Below are 22,469 nucleotides of genomic sequence, written 5' to 3'. Positions count from 1 at the left end.
TGGCTCTCCAGGGCGCTGTCTGTACCGCCTCCCCAGCTCCTGCAACTCAGTGGGAGTGTAAGGGGTGTAGGTTGTGAATTCAGTCACAGCTGGGATGCCGGCAGCAATGCCCCTGGGGCCCAAAGGTTGCTCACGTTTTAAGATTGGCCGGGCTTGGGGGTTGGGAGCTACACTGTCTCCACTCGCTTCCTCCGCCTCTGCCTCAGAGTCTGCACTGTGGGACCCCTCTTCTGACAGGCGGACCCGAGCTTCCAGCGCTTCCAACCGGGACACCTGGTACGGCACCTGGGCCATTTTAAGCACCTTTTCTGTGTTGAGACTCAAGGCTGTGAGGAACATCCAGCCCACGAGGCCAACTGTAGCCTTCGCCTCCTCTGACAACCGCTCAGCCAAAACCTGCAGGGCCCTCTCCACACTGGCCAGAGAGCCATCCATGTCCTCCCACCCCTCTTTGGGGGTCCAACTCCTGAGAACAGTGGCCACCAGGCACCATACACTGTGTGGGGGCCACCTGCCCTCCTGCCTACCTGGACGGAATCTTCCTTGCAGCGCCAGGCGTCCGATTGGGTGGAGGCCTCGGTGTAAGATGTCCGCAACCCTTGGAGCCTACAGCAGCAGTCTACCAAAAAGCTGGTGGTGCCTGCTATGGCCAACAGGGCGGCATGCCATTGCAGGGACTTGAGAGGCCCAGCAATTCACCGAGGGGTCATGTCTCTCCCAGGCAGACTGCGCTCCCCGTCTCTGGCGCTGCTCCTCATGGGCTTCGCGAGACTGAGTTTTCACACGCACAAACTGCTCTACCATTCGTCGGAGAGCTTTGGCCGGCGCCATACCCTGCTCGCTGCGCCATTTGTCGTGCGAGGCGGCCTGCGGGGCCTCTAGTCCCACTCCCCAAATAAGAACGCAGGATGTGGCTAGGCCAAAAAGGAACACCCACGTAGCCATAGATAGGGGAGCCATACCCCTATAGTCTCATTGTAGGCTGGAGCCACACGACCTGCAACCTGCTGTCCGCTTCTCTGCCTGCCAACCAACCGACTGACCAACCAATGCAGCCGCGGCAGTTATATCAGTGGCTAATTGGCTCACTGGTTACAGCTGGTGGCCAACTAGCCACAGCTGACGGCCACCTACTTCCCGAGTCAGCACCTTTCCACGTGAGGCCGAGAGCCTGGAAACTGCTCTCTGGAACTCTGTCCCTACAGCCACTTTATAACTTTCCAAGTGCTTTCACATACATTAACTGATTAGATTTTCACATTAATTCTGTAGGCAGAAAATGAGTTATTGTTTTCATTAACTGTGGCAGCTGAAGCTCAGAGAGGTAAAGGGACATACCCTTGGTCACACAGTTAATTGGAGGCAGGACCAATATTAGAACTGAGATGTATTAGTTTTCTAGGGCTATGTAACAGATCGCCACAAATTTAGCAGCTTAAAACAACAGCCATTCATTGCTCATAATTCTGTAGGTCAGAAGTCGGGGCCCTGTGTGATGGGATTCTCACCTCAGGTTCTCCCAAGGCTAAAATCAAAGTGTCGGCCAAGGCTACAATCACACCTGGAGTTCAGGGTCCCCTTTCAGGTTCATTCAGGTTGTTGTCAGGATTCAGTTCCTTGACATTGTGGGACTGAGGTGTCCATTTTCTTGCTGGCAATTGGTTAGGGGTCACTGTTAGCTCCTTGAGACGAGATCACTTTCAGGTCCTTGCCATGTGGCCCCCACCATTCAAAGCCAGGAATGGATAATCTCCCTGACACCAAATATGTCTCCGGTGTTGGGTCCTTTTCATTAGGAGGAAACTAGTCCCTTTAAAAGAATCACCTGATTAGGTCAGGCCCACCCAGGATAATTCCCTTTCTTCGAGTCAACTATGTAATACAGCATAACCTAATCACAGGAGTGTTATGCCACCATATTTATAAGTCCCCCTCACACTCAAAGAGAATGGAGTCTATGAAGTGTGGGGGACCCCGGGAGCCATCTCAGAATTCTGCCTACCACAGGGAATGTGCTGGAAAGTGCATTCTCCCCACCGTAGACAAGGCTTCCTTGACCACTCAATTTGAGAGCTCCATGCCCATCCCAGGTTATAAGAAAAAGACATATTCTAAAAATCTGCTTAAAGGGATTGCCTTTGGGCTGCTGCATTATAGCGAGGCTGTTGAGATTGTGGAATAGGTCTGCTTCAGCTCATTACAACAAAGATTTATAATATATTCTGGGTTCCTTTCTGGCGGTTGCAAATTTTGATAGCCTGAGTTTCTTAAAAGAATCATTCACCAGAATTAAGCCAGCCACAGAAAGACAAATACTGTATGATTCCACTCATACGAGGTATCTAGAGTCGTCAAATTAACAGAAATGGGAAGTAGAATATTGGTTGCCCCGGGGCTGGGAAGAGGGGGAATGGGAAATTACTGTTTAGTGGTATCCAGTTTCAGTTTTGCAAGATGAAAACAGTCTGAGATCTGTTGCATAACAATATGAATATACTTAGCACTACTGAACTGTACACTTAAAAATGGTTAAAATAGGAAACTTTATGTTATGTGTTCGGGTTTTTTTTTTTTTTTTTACCACAGTTAAAAATGAAAATAAAATAAATAAAAAAGGAATCACCAAAACTTTTTGTGATCTGAAGTACGAAAGAGCTCTTCAAAGCAGCCTTGGGGGTAGGAAGTTACTAGAATATTATAGTAAACATGGAGGATTTGCGCTCTTGACATCTGTCCTTCTCTGTGCCTTCTTATACTATGGAGCCTACAATGCTAGGGTTCTGCATGCCAATTGGATTTTACCAATAAGATGCTGTTGTGTGCGACTCGGAGGATGGCAGTGAGGCCGAGGCCATGTGCCATTGACGAGCGTGGTTTCTGCAGCAGTTTGCCAGTGCCCAAACTAGCCTCAGGGGTGTCAACTAGCTGTTGCAGTAACAGCATCAGTCTTCCTGAGCCCCGGATCACAGCTAAGGCAGCATGCTCTTGGTGCTACCAGTCCCCATCAAGCCTTCTAGAGTCCTACCTTCTTGGTGAACGTAGCAGTAGAGGAGCTGCCCTCAGCAGGCCAGTAGTTCTGTGGTGTCGCTCTGAGTCACTCCTGGAGGGTCAGCCCTAAGCCGGATCCTCCCATCCTTACAACAATTTTGCAAATACTCAATACCCTGAACTAAATCCCTTTCTACTTACAATAACTGGACTGATTTTTTTTTTCCTGCAACTGAACCCTGAGTGTTAATCATGCGTGATGGTCAGGCCAGTCAATGCTTTAGAATTTGATCATTTCATCATGGGACCTTTTGGTGGAAACTCCTAGAGCCCAGCCTCTTCAACTTTTTCTAGGGCTGTGCTGGGGCCTTTTGTGTAAACGGAGACTTTGGCAATTATTCCCATCTGCCCACTTTCACCCTGCCTCCATATGCTGGGCCTTGCACCCAACTGGACCCCTACTGCCGTTAGGCAATGCTCTTTTTCTCTCCTTCCCCTTTGACAGCTATTTGAAAACTGTTTCCCTCTACTTGAGCTCCCAACCTGACTATAGCAGACCCTAGGGCTGTCTACTGAAGGCACCCCCTCACCTCTTCCCTGCAAGAGAACCCAATTTTGTTTGGGTATTAGGCAAAGATCTCTTAATTTGGGGGAAGATGTTCTATGATGGGTTTGTGACCCACTCCTGGCTAATAAGGGAGCCTCCTTGGAAGCTTTTGAAGAGAATTTTCTTCCTGAGAAGAGGTGGGAATGGGGAGTTTTCTCATTGCCTGACTGTCCACGACTTCCTCTCCTAAAGCAGGTACTTGATGCCTAAAGCTACAGCAGCCATCTTGACATCATGAGGTGACAAGAAAGAGAAGAAAAGGATGGCAGAGCAGAGAGGCTGACAGAACCAGATTCTCCATGCAATTAATGAACCATGGACAAAACCTGGAACTGCCTGCCTCCAGACTTCTTGCTAGCTAAGCAGTAAAGGTCCTTAAGATTTAAACCACTATTGCTTGGATATTGGGGTACTTGAAGCCAAAAGCCTTCTTAACTGACACACCTAGCCCATTCCTGGTAACTCTCAGCAGATGCCCTTGCCTTCAACTTTGCAGGGAAAATGGAGTCAACTTCCTGCCCCTCGCTCCCCTGACACACACAAGTGTTCTCCTTCTCGTCTCACAGCCAATAGCCTCTTTTTTTTTTTTTTTTTTTTTTAAAGATTTTATTGGGGAAGAGGAACAGGACTTTATTGGGGAACAGTGTGTACTTCCAGGACTTTTTTCTCCAAGTCAAGTTGTTGTCCTTTCAGTCTTAGTTTGTGGAGGACGCAGCTCAGTTCCAGGTCCAGTTGCTATTGCTAGTTGCAGGGGGCACAGCCCACCATCCCTTGCAGGAGTCGAACCAGCAACCTTGTGGTTGAGGGGACGTGCTCCAACCAACTGAGCCATCTGGGAGCTCAGCGGCAGCTCAGCTCAAAGTGCCGTGTTCAATCTTAGTTGCAGGGGGCACTGCCCACCATCCCTTGCGGGACTCGAGGAATTGAACTGGCAACCTTGTGGTTGAGAGCCCACTGGCCCAGTGGGAATCGAACCGGCAGCCTTCGGAGTTAGGAGCATGGAGCTCCAACCGCCTGAACCACCGGGCGGGCCCCACCAATGGTCTCTTATCGGATCTGAGGCTTATCTCTCCCTTGCCTCCGGACACCAGCCCCGCCCCTATGCAGAGACCTCGGCAGTCATCTCCTTTCTCTCCTGCATCTTCCACTCTCCAGGGGCTCTTCCCCAACTGTGGTCTTGAGTTAACACCCAAGGCTGCGTGTACTGCACTGAGTGGACGTGTGGAGTCCTAATCATCATTGCATAGCTGCTTCTCAAGAGTCCATTCCCAGTGCCCTGGGCGAGCACCTGGAGGTGAAAAAAGCAAGAGGTTAAGGTCTTGGAACTACTCCCTGACCAGAGTCAGGGTTTGCCCAGGACTATGTGTGGGTACTCATGCCAAAGCCTGCTTTCCACTACAAGGCTTATTTTCCTTCTGCTTTTTCTCTTTATTTTCATTGAGGGCATATTTTCTTTAAGCCTTTTATAGCTTTGTATATCTGCCTCGTTTTGGTATATTCTGTTGTTATGATTTATGCTACTTTTACCGGCTCTTTACCCTAGCACATAAACATGTTTAAGTTTGCCACAACTTAAAAACCTGAAATAAAATAAAAACCCCTTCCTTGGCCCTGCGTTCTTGTTGAGTTTTGGCCTTTTCTCTCTCTCCCTTCTCTTCACCGTGAGCTCTTTGGAAATTGCCTGCACTCGTGGTATTTCTTCACATCCCACTCAATTCTGAACTCTCCACTCCAACACTAGAAGCTCAGCCCAGCTTCGCCTAGCCCAATGGGAATTTCACCGGCAGGATGCTGGGACTCTTACCCGATTGTGGGAAGAAAAGGAGAAAAGGGATGCAGCTGGGCCATCAGGACCCCTGGGATTTTTTTTCCCTTGGCCCCCATACTCTCCTCCCAGCTTCTCTCTTTGGAGTGATGTCATTCTTTCCATCACGTGACTCCCATCTGCTCCAGAGCCTCCTACCCAATGGTTCCCCTTAGCTCCAGTTTGAAAATTGAGGGGAGAATTCTGATTGGTCCAGCCTTGGTGAGGTCTCTTTCCATGGACCAGTCAGCCATAGCCACAGGAGGCAGTCATAAGGCAGAGACAAAGCCTCAGAGAGGGGATTACAGCTCAGCTTCCTCCTACACCTGACACATCCCAGGGGAACTCAGTCACTCCCCTGGAGTAGATCAAACACTACACAGGGATGACCCACAGTGTCTCCTACCCAGCTCTCTCTCTCTCTTGAGCTCTGGACTCAGATATCCAACTGCCTCCTGGCCTTCTCTACGTGGATGTCCCACAGATGCTTCAAATCAACATGGCAGGACTGAACTCATCATCTTTTTCTAAGCCAGCTTCTCTTCTTACATTCCTCTTCTCAGCAAATAGTATCACTGTTTGTTGTCTCCAAAGCCAGCTCTCTGGGATTCACCCAGCCTCCTACCTGTCTCCCCATCGCTACATTAGCACTTTCTTGTCCTGGTGCAAACCCAACCCCCACCGCCAATCAGTCTCCCCACTCCCAGGCTCTGCCCTCCACTAACCATGTGACCTTGAATAACTCATCGAATATCTCTTGGCCTCAGTTTCTAGTTCTGTAAAATGAGCTGTTAATAAAAGCACCTACTCTGTAGAGCTGCTGTGAGGGTTAAAAGATTTTGCACATATAAAATGCTTAGAAAAGTATATGGCACATAGTAAGTACTCAATGACTGTTAGCTTTTTATTATTGTTTTTGTTGTTGTTTATCTTTACCCTTCTTAAGGCTCTCATCAATTTCCGTCTTGTACTGTAGCTGCTTAGATGCTATCTTTAAATGCCCTCCTGGTCAGCAAGTTTCTTGGGGGCAGTGTTGTATCTTATTCATCTATCTTATCTGTTTATAACCAATGTCCTTTTATACCTACTTCCTGTCAGCCATACTTCCCCTCAGATCTAGTAGCATTGAAGCAGATAAGAGAATTTTTTTATATCCAGCTAAGGGGAAATTGAGTTAGGATCTATTTAATTTGGGTTTAGTGGGATATTTTGTGTTTGTCAGATGTTGCCAGCTATCCCAGTGTAAGAACAGCTTCCAGGAACACTCTCACCACCCATGGGCTGAGTCCCCAGATGACGTAACCTGGAGATTCAGGCCCAGAGGTTGTATTTCAATGTAAAAATGTCCTATGGTACTCGGAACCAGAAGCATATGAGTAGTGGAAGAGAAACAAGATTTGAAAGTTATGGAGTCAGAAGCTACTCTGTGGAAAATTCTTCCAATCATCAGACATGAAAAATTATAAACAGGGGATTTAGTTCTTATTCATCCCTAGACAAAGGAAATTCTCTCCTGTCAGGAATATATTCAGCAAAGCAATGTATCTGATTATGAATGTACCATATATTTCCTTTTTCTTTCTCATGGAATGTATGTGGAATAGAATTTATCAGAATTCCTGGGTTGTAGGGCACAAACCTATAACAGTATAACAAATAGTGAGTAGGTCTGTCTGTGAAGTCACGTGTTTTATCCACCCCAGTGAATTGGACCATATCTGTATCTGATGCCTCTTGTTCTGATGAAGTCTGGCAGTGCCAGACGAAACGGCAGGCAAAATTGCCACTGACACAGCAAAATACCCTGAAGAAGCATATTTATCAATGAGTCAATTTTTATCCCATAAGAGTAATTCGATTACATAATTATGTAGCCCAATACCATGTAGTGGCAATTTAAGAAGGCGTTTGAATTGCTCTCCTAATTTCAGATTAACTTTATATATATATATTTTTGGAATTATTGATCAAACCAAAAATCGATCACCGAGTATGCAGCCAAAAGTTGTAAGATAAAAAGTACTATAGAGGTGTGTTAAGCAGTTAAAAATATATATTATGTCACCTTGGCTGGATTTTCTGAAGTGTATTTATCAACTGTTTAAAATTCAGAATTTCTTATGATTTCTCATTATAGTAACTAATTTTGTACCTGTAATCTTATATTCTCTTACTTGACAGAGGGAAGAAAGGGCCAAGTAAAAAAGCTATGGTTCTATCATATAATAGAGCTGGGACTTGGAAATGAGAGAGGGGAAACGGTGGGACAAATTCAATCAGCCGACTCCCACTTTGGGGATTGAGGCACAGGGATGTTTGGCATATAGAAAAAGGCGGGGGGGAAGAAGACTCAGAGTATCCTGCAGTTCTGTGTTTAACCACGAGATGGAGGTAAAAGAGTGGTCCCTCCATTCAGCCAAAACTCATTAAGAGCTAATCAAGGTAAAGCAGGTTTTTCATGTTTCCCGCCGATGCCTTCTCCCCTTTGCCAAGCCTCAGTGCACTTACTATTGTTCCATTCTTTTTGGTTAAAGTCGTCACAAATCTGCATTTTTGTTTGTTAACTCAGCTGTAGCCCACAGTTCGTCTTCTAGACAACTTTTCCTGCTTCTTATGGTTAAGGGTTATGTTCTTATTAACTATTATTACAAGAATTTTCTGACTCAGAAGTTTCAGGACTTAAAGCTATAGTCTTAGCTCAATAATTGCCTGATTATTTGCTGCTGTGCTTGGAACTTTCATTACCTGGCTTCTATTTCACGTGCATTTCTCCATACCCCGAGTTAGCACTCTGCACGGAGCGCTGTCTGAGACACCACCCCCGACCCCATCTGTCTGAGAGAGATATGGTTCCATCTAGTTTTACTGGGGGCCCTGCAAAAGCTAAATTACTCCTATGTTAACCACAGGAGAGACTTGCATAAGAAAGACAGTGATCAAAACAGTCAGGCTTCCTGGATCCAATCCTCCATTTTCCAGGCTGACACTGGACACTGTCACCCTCCGCCCCTGCAAGGTTTTGGCAGGCCTTCAGACCTTTGGGCCAACACCATTAGCTCAGAACTTTGCACAGAAAGCACAGACAGTGACCAGAACTGATCACCTTCTTGACCTCTTTTGAGAACTTTGCCGTCACCAAGGGTCCTTGACCTGGACATGTACTTGGCATACTGGTGGGGGCTCTTGCTGGAAAACCATGCTGACAATGCCCAAGAGCCACCATGTCGCTATCCTGAGTGCTCAGATGCATGAGCGCCTGCTTCTCCAGCAATCGAGACTACAGTTTGTCTTTGAGGAGCGTAAGCTTGTCTTATAGTGATGACGCTGCTGGCTGAGGGTGGAGCGTACAGCTGTGTAACAGGATACGGCAAAGCTGACTGGCCCATCCTCACAGCAGCTTTTCGCTACACTCTTGGTAAATCACCCCTGTTCCTTGATGCTCCAGGATTGACATATCCCACGTGACAATGGGCACTGTTTTGAAGCGGGTAGAGGGAGAAGAATCAGAATCATGGCCTGTTTCCCCCGCAGAGTGTTTCTGGCTCCAGATCCTGGTTATTCTGTTTTGCTCTGTGGAAGAATCTCTCTCTGGTTGGGCAGAACAAGAGAACTAGTGCTGGACAAGGAATTAGGGGACCTAGATTCAGATGCCAGCTCCGTGACAGTGGCATCCCTGGAAAGCAGTTTCCAGGCTCTCGGCCTCACGTGGAAAGGTGCTGGCTCAGGTAGTAAATGGCCATCAACTGTGATTGGATGGCCGTCAGCTGTGGCTAGCTGGCTGTCAGCTGTAACCAGTGAGCCATTGGCCACTAATATAACTGCTGTGGCTACGCTAGCAGAGAATGGGGGCTAGCGAGAAGATGGGGGCTGAGCTGGCAAGTGGCGGAGTGTGGATTGCAGATTGCAGAGAAGCGGATTGCTAGCAAGTGAGATTGTCTGGCAGAGACAAGTGGATGGCGGGTTGTGGATCGTGTGGCTCCTGCCTCCTGTGTCTCCAACCCAGTGTCCAGCGAGACTATAGTGGTATGATGCCCCTATCTATGGCTCCGTGGGTGTTCCTTTTTGGCCTCTCCATGTCTTGCGTTCTTATGCGGGGAGCGGGACCAGAGACCCCGCAGGCCACCCCGCATGACACCTCTTTCCACACCCAGCCGTGGGGAGTGCCACCAACGGACAACCCCCAAGCTATCAGGCCCTCCACCCAAGGCTACTTCTTTTCCCAGAGTAGCCTACCTCCAATGACTGATTGACAAGGGGGTATTAAAGCCCCGCGCTTTCGGCTTACCTTGAGACAGCTCCAAAAGTAGGTCATTCTATCTGTCAAACTCCCATAGAATTGGTTAAGGCTTCCCTGAGGACTACAGTGCAGCTCCACGTCTCCCTCTGCCCACTCTTGTGTTCTCTGCTCCCTTCCTCAGGGGTGGATCCCAAGGGCTCTCCCTAAGAAACCTCCTGCACGCTAAGTTCCATCTCAGAGTCCTCTTCCTGGGGAGCCCAGCACGAGACAGTGATGTTGGAAAGGTAAATATGTTTTCTGAACCACGTCAGGCTATCCAAAGCCATGGAGCTATGTTTACCGCCACGCCCGTGCTCCCTTTGTGCTCATTTTTTGTAGCTGCCCGCTACAGGTTCTATCAGCTCTTGGCAACTACACTCAGCACACAACCCAAAGTGTTGGAAGCCTGAGAACCGATCACAAAGATATGTTCACACACGGAAGTGGCTGCTCCTGAGGCAGGCTAGCAAGCAGCGCTGGGATTCTGTAGCTCTCAACCCCAATTCAAAGAGTGCTGTTATAGTGGATTTTTGAGCCGACCTGCTGTTTAATTCTATGGAATAATTTCCCCACTCAGTCCCTCCATCCTGGAGACAGGCCCGGGAGGTTGTCCACTCCCATTAGAGGTTGTCCAATATTAACCTTTGCTATCTCTCTTCCTATAGGGCAACCTTGTCCAATAGAAAGAAAATTCAAGCCATATATGTCATCTTAAATTTTCTAATAGCCATGCACACAAAGGTAAAAAGAAACAGGGAAAATTGATTGCAATAATATACTTTACTTAACTCAATATATGCAAAATATTATCATCTCAACATGAAACCAATATAAAAATCATTAACCAGATGGTGTTTTTTTTAATTTTTATTGGGGAATATCGGGGAACAGTGTGTTTTTCTAGGACTCATCAGCTCCAAGTCAAGTCATTGTTTTCAATCTAGTGGTGGAGGGCACAGCTCACTGGCCCATGTGGGAATCGAACCGGTGACCTTGGTGTTCTGAGCACTGCGCTCTAAACAACTGAGCCAACCGGCGGCCCTAATCAGGTATTTTAAATTCATTTTGTTCATAATACGCCTTTGAACTCTGGCGTGTATTTGACATAACAACCTCTCAATTTGGACTCGTCACCCTGGAAGCATCCAGCAGCCACGGTGGTGACCGTACTGGACAGTGTAGGCACAGATTCTACGTGAAGAGAGTTGCAGAAGAAGGCATATGAGAGTCTGGGACTCTGAAGCTGAGCACTTCTGCTTCTAGGGCTGATGAGTTTAAGCCTGAACTCAAAGGTTCTTACTGGCACTCATCTCTCATTTCTCCATAAATTAGGGGGAATGCTGTACCAGCCTCATAACGCAAGCGTGAGACTATAACAAGGTAACATCCTTAAAGCCCCGGAGATGCCTGTAGGCTTGCCAAAAACAGTGGCTTTCGTACCATTCCCCCAAGCCCACCAGCAGTTAATGACATCAGCCAGATCTGAGGCTCATAATGTTCGAAAGCATTACCAAAGACATCTTTATTTCGAGTTGCATGTGTGTGTCTCGTACAAAGTCTTGACCAATTTCCTAATCCCAATCAGGAAAGGAAGCGTTTGGAGAGAGGTCTAATGCTACGTGTGTCTTTAGAATGTAAAACATTTAATTAAGTGCCAAGGATTGAAAATCTTGATTCAGAGCCTGAAATGGCTAATAAGGTTTTATTGTTGCTATTACTTAGAGTTTTTATAGAACTTTAGGCTGGCAGAGTGCTTTTCAATCACTTGAGAGAATCTAACTTTGTTAACAGCAAGATGAAGAAAAAGGTTCTATTCATCAGGAGAGACAACATATACACTAATATTTTAAGTATTTAAGAATTACGACCCTGCTGTGAGAACTACTGAACTTACCTGCTGCGTGGATGCAAGAGATTCTCGTTACAGGCTCAGGACATTAATGCAGACACCAAAGTTGTTACCCTGTTGAGAACACAGGGGCGAACTTCTGCCAGGAAACAGGGAAGTTTCTAAAACAAACATTAGCTGGCTCTAGCTACACATATGGGGCTTTTTGTCCACACGTGATTTTTGAACATTTTTCTAAAGGAACTCTTATGGTTTTATGGGTGATCGTATTATAAAATCATACACAGTTCCAATACAGCTTAATTTATGACTGCTCTGGGCCAGTGAAATCTCCCAGGATTCTGCTGTTGAGACCGCTGCAACTGGAGACAAATGTGCACAAACATTGTCAGTGGGCAGCATTGGCAGGAAAGCATATGAAAAATAGATTTCCCTTCCCATATGCACTAAAGTCAAATTCAGGCCCTCTCACCTTTTGGATATATCAGTTAGCTTTGGCTGCAACAATACTGCCTAACAACCAACTCAAAGCTCAGTGGCATACAACAATAAGTACTTACACATCCGGATGGCTGGCTAGGGAACTTGGCTGATCTCAGCTGGACTCACTCAGGGCTGGTTGGTGGCTGATCTAGGCTGGCCGTGGCTCCGCTCCGCTCTACATGTCTCTCAGGGTCCAGCAGGCTAGCCCGAGCATATTATCATGGAGATGGCAGATGCCCAAGAGAGAGCAAGCTCCAATACACAAGCCATTTCGAGCCTCTGCGTCACGCCTACTAATGGCCAGTCACGTGACTGAGCCAGTGTCCACAGCTGGGGTAGATCAACCCACACACTGGGAAGGCAGTGCAAAGTCACATGGCCAAGGGCACAGATGAAAGGAGGGGTGAGAATTGTGGCCATCTGTGTGGGCTACCACAGGTGAGAATGGATTAGAGTAATTTTCTGGAAAAGAAAGACAAAAACAATAAATGTCATCAATGCATACATCCACTTTGAGAGAAAAGGTTTTCAACTGGCAACACCAAGCTAATGTCAACTCACTTCCTATCTTCACCTCTTGGAACAGTTCCTAGGTCAAAGGTCATGGGAAATTTTTGACTAGCTCCAATGGGCAACTTTTGACAACAGTGTGAAGCAAGAATGCTTTTTTAAGCATATCCCTTTATAAACAACATATAGGTGGGTAGCCCACAGCACCCTCCTGCCTGTCTTCTTATGGTAACCTCCACTTACAGCCTGAAGCACTGTGCAGAATTCCACCTCATAAAGCAGAAGGACAGGAGTTACAGGCCCCTGTGGCCCTGCTTTGACCAGGTTTGGGTGGTGGCCACACATGCTGAGGAGAGACTCTGCTCTCTACCATTAGGCCGAGCAACAGCTGGCCCCATGCCAGGCTAGCATTCGTGCCCATCTGTCAGGGTGGCACCTGGCCCTCTTCTAGAAGCAGATGGTTTCAATTGATCTTTCCTTGCCAGTCTTTCCTGCATTAACACTCCAAACCTGCCCTGCTTCATCCTGGAACTTAGTGGAATCCTCACATGCTCTAGTTTCCTGTATCTTTTCCCTGGTTGCCAAATTCTTTTTCCTTTTTCTTTTTTAAGTTTTCAGTTTTCTGCAATAGTATGATTATAAATGGATTTGTATATACAGAGGTAAAAATCAATAGTCTGTATTTTTGAGGACAAAATATAACCTAGAAAGCACTGACAATTATAAAAAAAAATCATTTGTTTTTCCATTTCACTGATCTTCACATACAGCTCACCTCATAGTCCTAGACCAAACTGACTTTGGCCTTCCTGGATGTAGGAGACTTGGCCTAACAAAACCTCTCAAGGTGAGACAGAAAATATGAAGACCCACGACACCCGAAGGTTCAGGCTGACAATTTAGTGGCCCAGAGGTCAATACAGATTTTAAAGTTGTTTTGTTTTTAAAGGAAAGGCATGAGTTAGGGCATATCCCAAAAGCAAGACTGCACCTCGGCCCTGAGGCTCCAGCTGAGGAGGGGACAGGTGGCCCTGGTGACCTCTGGCCCAAGGACAAAAGGACATCTCCCCTTCCCCCACCCCCTATGCTGTGGCCTACTGATCTCTGCCTGTAACACAGCCGATGGAGGTTTAGCTTTGGCCAGTGGGGCTGCCCAACAGCACCCAGCAATGTACAAATCACAGCCTTGGTTGGGTGTTTCTCCTGCTATATTCTTGAGATGTCACCATTTCGGTAAATTAAAGGAGAAGGAAGATCTATAAGCAAACACTTCAATACGCATGGAACAGCTCTGGTCAATAGAAATATAGTGCAAACCACAGATATAATTCAAAATTTTTTTAGTAGCCACATTTAAAAAAAAGTAAGAAGAAAGAGGTGAAATTAATTTTAGTATTTTATTTAACACAGTATAAAAATATTATCATTTTAACATATAATCCATGGGAACAGTTATTAATGTCACATTTTACATTCTATTTTGTGTACCAAGTCTTCGATATCCAGTCTATATGTTATACTTATGGCACATCTCAATTCGGAATAGCCACATTTCAAGAGCTGAATAACATGTAGCTAGTAGCCACCATATTAGACAGTGCAGGCCTAAGGTATTTCCTGAAGAGGACTCCGGAAGCAGTTAACAGGGGTTGCCTCTCAGGAAGAGATCTAAGAGACGGGGGAATAGGGATGGCAACCTTACTTTTAACCATAAACCCTTTTCTATTGTTTGAATTATGTACCAAGTATATGGATTGCATATTTAAAAAAAGAAAGAAAGACCACATACCCTGGTAATTTTGGGTGATAATAAACAGGTGTTGGCAAGCAAAAGGAAACAAGGCACATCCCTATGCTACTGGTGGAAGTGTATGCCCACATCACTGTTCCTGGGGGGACTGGTGCTTTCTCTGGAGCACCAGAGAAACAGAACCAATAGGAGAATATTTCTTTAAATTACGTTTAAGATATCTGGTCAGGATGGCAGAATAGGTAAATGTTGTGCTTACCTCCTCTCACAACCACATCAAAACTACAACTAAACTACAAAACAACCATCACTGAAAATCACCAGAAGTCTAGCTGAACCAAAGCCCTACAACTAAAGACATACAGAAGAAGCCACCTCAAGACTGGTAGGAGGGACATAAACATGAACAGGCTGGTCCCACACCTGCATGTGACTGTTAAAAATTGGGATGGATAGGGGGCTGGCCCGGTGGCTCAGGCAGTTAGAGCTCCATGCTCCTAACTCCGAAGGCTGCCAGTTTGATTCCCACATGGGCCAGTGGGCTCTCAACCACAAGGTTGCCAGTTCGATTCCTTGACTCCCGCAAGGGATGGTGGGCATCACCCCCTGCAGCTAAAATTGAACACGGCACCTTGAGCTGAGCTGCCGCTGAGCTCCCCAATGGCTCAGTTGGTTGGAGCGCATCCTTTCAACCACAATGTTGCCAGTCTGATTCCTCGACTCCCGCAAGGGATAGTGTGCTGCGCCCCCTGCAACTAGCAACGGCAACTGGACCTGGAGCTGAGCTGCGCCCTCCACAACTAAGACTGAAAGGACAAACAACTTGAAGCTGAATGGCACCTTCCACAACTAAGATTGAAAGGACAACAACTTGACTTGGAAAAAAGTCCTGGAAGTACACACTGTTCCCCAATAAAGTCCTGTTCCCCTTCCCCAATAAAAAAAAAAAAATTAAACATAATGGCTAAATTAATTATCCTAAAAAAAAAATTGGGATGGACAGTTTGGCTGCAGAGGTTCCCACCCAGAGGAGCAAGGGATCCCAGCCTCACACCAGGCTCCCCAGCCCAGAGTTTCAGTACCAGGGAAAGGAATTCCCATAACTTCTAGCTGTGAAAAACAGTGGAGATTGTGGCTGAGTGAGACTAGAGCAGCTGCAGTTCTAGGCACTCCTCTTAAAGGGCCCACACATGGACTTATTCGCTGATAGTCTCACTCGATCTGAGCTCCAGCACTGGAGCAGCAGCTCAAAAGACACCAGGGACACATGGGGAGGAACTGAATTGTCTGGTTTCAGGGCGAGGGTTGGAGAGGCAGCTCTCTCCCAGAGGGAGGAGCTGGCAGAAGCCATTATTTGATTGTTGAGCCCTCCCCCTCCGGGCATACAGACATAGGTGGCCGCAATATCTGAGTCTCCATCTACTTAGCCAACACTGCTCATTTGCCCTGATTCCCTGAGACCACGCTACACCCAACTTTTGGTCCCACTGAAGACACTTCTACTGGCTTTTCTGTATAAATGGCCTGTCTTGGATCATACTACAGAATTTCCTAAAATCTCTCAAAGTTTCACAAAACCCAAATAGGCAACACTGCCTTTGGTGTAACCTGTAACTCTGGCTGAGCAGCCCTAAGCCGGGCACTAGTGATAGCTGGCCTTGGTTCATAGCTTGGCTTCTCAAGGCACCTCCAAGCCCAGTGCGGGTGGCAATCATCTGCAGATTGCTTTGTGGCTCATGCCAGCTGGCCCCAGGCAGGGCACAGGCTGTGGCTGAACTTACAGTGGGGCCCCTCCCAGAGGCCCTGGGGCTGGCTTGCCCAGTGGCCAGCTTTGGACCCAGCAGAAGCATCACTTGGTTGCCTTCAGGGATGACACCCCCAAAGGGCAGGCTAGGCAGGCATGAGAGCCCTGCTAATGCAAATCCTGCTCTGCAGGGTCAGCCCCTGCACAACAGTTCCTCCACTGTAGTCACGCCAGTCCTCACAACCAATCAGCCCGACGGTCAATGCCACTGATTGACATGCAAACAGCAACCAAAGCTCAACTACCACAGGAGGTCACACACAACACACACAAGGAACACACCTGGAGTACCCAATTCAGGTGAGCAGGAAGACTGAACCACTGAGCCCCACAACATACCTACTACATAAAGACACTCTACTAAGACCAGCAGACATAGAAGCCCTACCTAATACATAGAAACAAGTACAGAGAGACAATCAAAATGGGGAGACAAAGAAACATGCCCCAAATGAAAGAACAAAACTAAGCTCCAGAAAAAGAACTAAACAAAATGGAGATAAGCAATCTACCAGATGCAGAGTTCAAAACACTGGTGATAAGGATGCTCGATGATCTCAGGGAGAACTTTAACCAAAGAGATAGGAAACGTAACAATGGAGACAGAAAACATAAAAAGAACCAGTCAGAAATAAAGAATACAATAACCAAAATGAAGACTACATTAGAGAGAATCAATAGTAGATTAGATGAAGCAAAGGATCAAATCAATGACTTAAAAGATGAGGTAGCAGAAAACACCCAAACAGAACAGCAAAAAGAAAAAAGAATCCAGAAATGTGAGGATAGTTTATGGGGCCACTGGGACAACATCAAGCATACCAACATTTGAATCATAGGGGTACCAGAAGGAGAAGAGAGAGAGAGCAAGGAATTGAACACCTATTTGGAGAAATGGAAAACTTCCCTAACCTGGTGGAGGAAATAAATACACATGCCCAGGAAGCACAGAGTCCCACACAAGATGAACCCAAAGAGGCCCACACCAAGACACATCATAATTAAAATGCCAAAGTGTAAAGACAAAGAATATTAAAAATAGCAAAAGAAAAGCAGTTAGTTACTTACAAAGGTGCTCTCATAAGACTGTCAGCTGATTTTTCAACAGAAACTTTGCAGGCAAGAAAATATTTTATTGGCACAAAATATTCAAAGTGGTAAAAAGCAAGCCCTACAACAAAGATTACTCTATCCAGCAAAGCTATCATTTAGAATCAAAGGACAGATAAAGAGCTTCCCACACAAGATAAAGCCAAAGGAGTTCACCAACACCAAATCAGAATTACCAGGAATCTTAGAGAGACTTCTTTAAGACAAAAAAAAAAAAAAAAAGAGAGAGAGATAAAAAATATGAGTAATAAAATGGCAATAGCTACATATCTATCAACAATTACTTTCAATGCAAATGGATTAAATACTCCAATCAATAGATAGAGTGGTTGAATGGATATGAAGACAGACCCTTATATATGCTCCCTACAAGAGATTCACTTCAGATCGAAGGACACACACAACCTGAAAGCAAAGGAATAGAAAAATATACTTCATGAAAATGGGGGAAAAAAGCTGAGATAGCAATACTTATATGAGACAAAATGGACTTAAACACAAAGGCTATAATAAGAGACAAAGAAGGACCCAGTCACCCCACTTCTGGGAATTTATCTGAAGAAACCCAAAACGCTACTTTGAGGGGATGTGTGCAGCCATATGTTCATTGCAGCATTGTTTACCATGGCCAAGATGTGAAGGCAGCCTGCGTGTCCGTCAATGGATGAGTAGATAAAGAGTAGGTGGTACACATGTATAATGGAATATTGCTTGGCCATGGAAGGAAATGGGTTCTTACCATCTGCGGGGACATGGATGGACCTGAAGGGTATTGTGCTGAGTGGAGTATGTCAGACAGAGAAAGACAGATTCAATGTGACCTCGCTTATATGTGGAATCTAAAAAACAAAATAAACAAATGAAACAGAAACAAACTCATAGATACAGAGAACATTTTGATGGTTGCCAGATGGGAGGGGGTTGAGGGTGAGTGGAAAAGGGGAAGGAAATAAGAAGTACTAATTGGTTGTTACAAAGCAGTCATGGGGAGGTAGGGTATAGCATAAGGAATACAGTCAACAATATTGTAATAACTATGTATGGTGTCAGGTGGGTACTAGACTAGTTAGGGGTATCACTTCTTAAATTATATGTCTAACTAGTATGCTGTATACATGAAATTAACATAAAATAATATTGAATGTCAACTGTAATTGGAAAATTTAAAAAGGGGGGAAAAGATGAAGAGGAATAAGAGGTTCAAATTTCCAGGTATGAAACAAAGAAGTCATGGGATGTAATGTATCACATTGGGAATAGTTTTCAGTAATATTGTGATAGCATAGTACGGTGTCAGAAGGTTGCTGGGCTTATCATGGTGATCACTTCTTTAGGTATATAAATGTTGAATAACTACTGTGTATACCTGAAACTAGTATAATATTGAATGTTAGCTATATTTTAATAAAAATATTTTTAAAATGATTATCAGCTCTGTGATAATTGTTTTTTATTTCACAAAAACCTCAAGGTGGAAAGCGTTGTGGACTCCATTTTACAACATGGAAACCAAGACTCTGAGAGGTTAAGAAACTGGCCAGCTAGTAAGAGGTGGTACTTGAGTTTAAGCGGATTCTGTCTGACTTCAAAGCTAGCAAATAAAGAAATGAACACAGATGGTCCAATAAAAGAGATTGATTATAAGGAATTGGCTCATGATTCTGGAGGCTAAGTCTCACGATCTGCTGTCTGTAAGGTGGGGACCCAGGAGAGCCAGTGGTGTAAGTCCCAATCTAAGGGCAGGAAACTGATGTTTCAACCCAACAGTCAGGCAGAGAGCAAATTCTTCCTTCCCCCTCAACAGATTGGATGAGGCCCACCCACATGGGGGTGCGGGCAATCTGCTTTACTCAGTCCTCTAATCCAAATGTGAATCTCATTCGGAAACACCCTCATAGACACACCCAGAAATCATGTTTAACCAAGTGTCTGAGCATCCCAGGGCCCAGTCATGTTGACATGTAAGATTAACCATCACATCCACTTCTAGAAATCTATCCTAAAGAAGCGACTGGACAAGAGGGCCAGTGTGTTATGGAAAAGGATGTTCATCTCAGCATCTTCGTTCTTACTGGGAAATTGAAAACATCCTAAATGTTGTAAACAGATGTGCGGTGAAACGGTACCCTCTGGAGCGGGTGGCTCTAAACACAGGCAGTAAAAGGAAATCACCAATAGTCAAATCACCCTTGAAAATAATGTAGACAATAACATACTGGAAGCTCAGCACTACATCCTACCCAGCGGGGTCACCGTCTCTGGGGGGGGAACCCTGATGGAGTAGTTTACTTGCGTGTAGGGGTCACACTGTGTGAAAAACGCATGCCCTAGACACAAGTATCACTTAGCAAGATGGGAAAGACATTTGAATTGAAAGCAACTGAGGAAATAGAAGATTCATGGCTTCCATCTCACATTCATTCTTTGAGTAAACTAGGGGACAGAATCATCCCTGTTATTTAAATTGTTTTCTCTTGCTCTGCAAAGTGTAGATGGAGCCATCGACATAGTACTTTAAGGGACATATGGCGTGACCCTGCTGCATATTGACATGTGCATAGGGAGAATAAAGTATGTAAGGGTATGCCCCCAAATGTTATGTTTTTATCTCTAGTCAGGGTAACAGATTATTTTTTTTCTTTTGTCTTCTTTTCTTGTGTTTGAGCGTGCACACGTTTATTTCTCTTTTTATGTGTTTCTCCAATGGACAGCCCGGAGGTGAATTTGGCATTACTTCTGAAATATAAAAATAATTTTTTAAGCCAGTGCTAGCCCACCATGAGGCGACCCACCCAGGTCAGAAGAGTTGCAGGCCCCTCTGGACGCCCCCTTCTGGGGCACCCTAAAATGGGGAAATGGTGGGCTCTACTTCAAGCACAGGTGCATTTTCTCTGCCACCACATTGAAAGGGATTAGGGAAGCATTAGAGACAGTGCTGGTGCTTACAGAAAGCAGAGGTCCTGCTGGGGCCCCCTGAGGAGACACAGCTCCCCCAGACAGCTCACCTGCCCTCACTCGGCACCACTAACCCCTGGGGCTCAAAAAAAAATTAGAAATGTCTCCTGCAGAGACGGCTCCCTGCTAGGGGACAAAGCTTCCCCACCCCTTCCCTTCAGGGCTGCAGTGGGCTTCTCCGGCCACCCTGTAGATTGTCACACCACACACTGAGCAAGCACAGCTGAACTACCAGCCTTGGCACAGCAGGAGGGACTCTGGCAGACACAGGACACATTTCAGAGGAACAAGCGTGGCCTGGCAGCACTCAGTGAGGTGCAGGTTTAAAGCACGAAAACAATCCCTTGCAGCAATTTGCTGTCACTTCCAGTGAGCAAGGTCTAGCCCGTAAACATACTAATGAGACTCATTCCCCTGTCCTGGTGGCTCGCCCCGGACAGGACTATACAGACAGGCTCTCATTTCATCTGCATCACAAGCCTCCAGGAAGGTGTTGCCACAACTACGGCACAGATGAAGGAAGCCAGGTGTGGGGAGGCAAATGAACTCACCTAAATGTTCTCCCGGAAGACTCTGAGGCAGAGGTGAGCGTGCAGGATGTTTATTAAGTCCCCTTGGAAAGGAGAAAGAAGCAGGGAAGGGAGGGCAGAGGGCCAAGTCAGCTGTGACGTGGGCCTACTGACAGCCTCGGCCACCCCCACGGGAAGCTCTAGAGCAAGAACGGCCCTTCTGAGTTGTTCTGAGTTGCACCTCAATGGCCAGATTTTTACATTTCAGTAGCCATTGGTCAATGGATAGGGCCCACCACAGAAGGCCATGACCTCGGTGAGGTGCTCTCTGGAGCCAAGGCAGACCCTGAAGGGGCCGAGCGCTGAGGGCTGTCTGCCAATCCCATTGCTGATAGCATCACACTTCCCTGCCTCCCCCTTCCCCTGCATCTTGCAGTTAGGCAAGGCCATGTGATCAGTTCTGCCCACTGAGTTGTGAGCTAAAATGACAGGTGTCATTCCCCAGGGGGGCGAGACTCATTGGGCATCACCAAATGGCAGTCTACCACAATGGTCAAACAATCATTCATCTACTCCATGCATACATTCATTCATCAAATCCTTTTTGAGCACTTTGCATGAGCTCAGCACTGTGCTAGGTTCTTGGGATTAAAAGATGAATAAGCAGGGTCATTGCCCTCAACGTGTTCCACATGTCACAGAGGAGGTAGGTGCAAGCAAATAAATGCACTATACTGTCTTCATTTCTATAGAAGAGGGGAGCGCTGACTGGAGGAATCCAGAGAGGCTTCCTAGAGGAAGTGACATATGAGCTAGCTCTTAAAGGGCAAGTATGTGATTACCGGGCAGACAGGGGGTAGAAAAGCCTTTCAGACAGAGGAAGCGATACTCCCAAGGACATCAAACAGTGCAGAGGTTGTGGAGAGAGGTTCAGAGTAGCTGAAGCATACGGTGTGTGGAGTATGAATGACAGGCTAAGGTATTTTGATTTGATGCTCAAACCTAAAGAACCAAGGGAGGTTTTCCAGCAGAGAAGTAGTGAGAGACAAAGTCCTTCTAGGAGAATAACTCCCGTGGGAGGGCAGATATAAAGTGGCAGGGGAAAGATTAGAGGGAGACCAGGTAGAAGGGCATTGTGTGTGTCCCTGAAAAGGGACAATGAGGCTCAAACCAAGGCCTGGGGGTGAGGATTGAGGCCAGAGAACAGATTCAAGCAGAATTTTTAGGGCATAAGGGCTCGATGTTGGGATGGGGGCCTGCGGGTGACTAATTCTGGATGATTGGCCTGCGTTCTTTATAAGGAGGCCTTAAGTGAAGGACACCAATCTATTAGGCCTCTGTAGCTTGATGGAAATTTGTTCTAATTCTCTGCTTAATAAACAGTTTCTGGTCTATAGTTTGGTCTATGGAGGAGATCAATGCTCCTGGAAGAATGTCCTCTGCAGATCAAAGGCTTGTGTTCAGGACCCAGAGAGGGATATCTAGTCAAAAACACAGGCTTCTCTTCTCTCTTACTCTGCTGCTAAGGAATTGGGTCTCAATTTCACATTGTGGCTGATGTTCTTCCTTCTGGAACAGATGGGTGCATTTCTCTCCTCTACATATAAGATATAAGGGTAGAGGTGACATCATTTGCTGATACACGTGAATGTAAGGCATGAAGGAAAGAGCAAAGGTGAAGATAACACCAGGTTTTGGGTCTGAGCAACTGGAAAAAGGGAGTTACCATTTATTGAGATGGGGAAGCAGGGGGAGGAGCAGGTGGGGGGAAGTAGGAGTATAGTTTTAGACATGCTATAGGCGAGATCCTATTAGGTATGCAGG

At 46.1% G+C, this 22,469-nt stretch overlaps 1 long non-coding RNA gene across 1 annotated transcript in view; it reads right to left on the bottom strand.

Moving 5' to 3' along the window:
* LOC308495330 overlaps positions 1-22,469 on the bottom strand; it is a 79,059-nt gene that overhangs the window by 26,715 nt on the left and 29,875 nt on the right. Inside the window, exon 3 of the long non-coding RNA XR_013992975.1 lies at positions 12,085-12,469. This is a non-coding gene — a long non-coding RNA (uncharacterized lncRNA). The remainder of the gene's footprint in view (positions 1-12,084; positions 12,470-22,469) is intronic.

This window comes from Rhinolophus hipposideros (genome assembly GCF_964194185.1).
Source record: "Rhinolophus hipposideros genome assembly, chromosome: X".
NCBI classification, from domain to species: domain Eukaryota; kingdom Metazoa; phylum Chordata; class Mammalia; order Chiroptera; family Rhinolophidae; genus Rhinolophus; species Rhinolophus hipposideros.
Note: the sequence above shows the minus strand (reverse complement) of the source record. Positions and strands in the feature narration are given on the sequence as shown.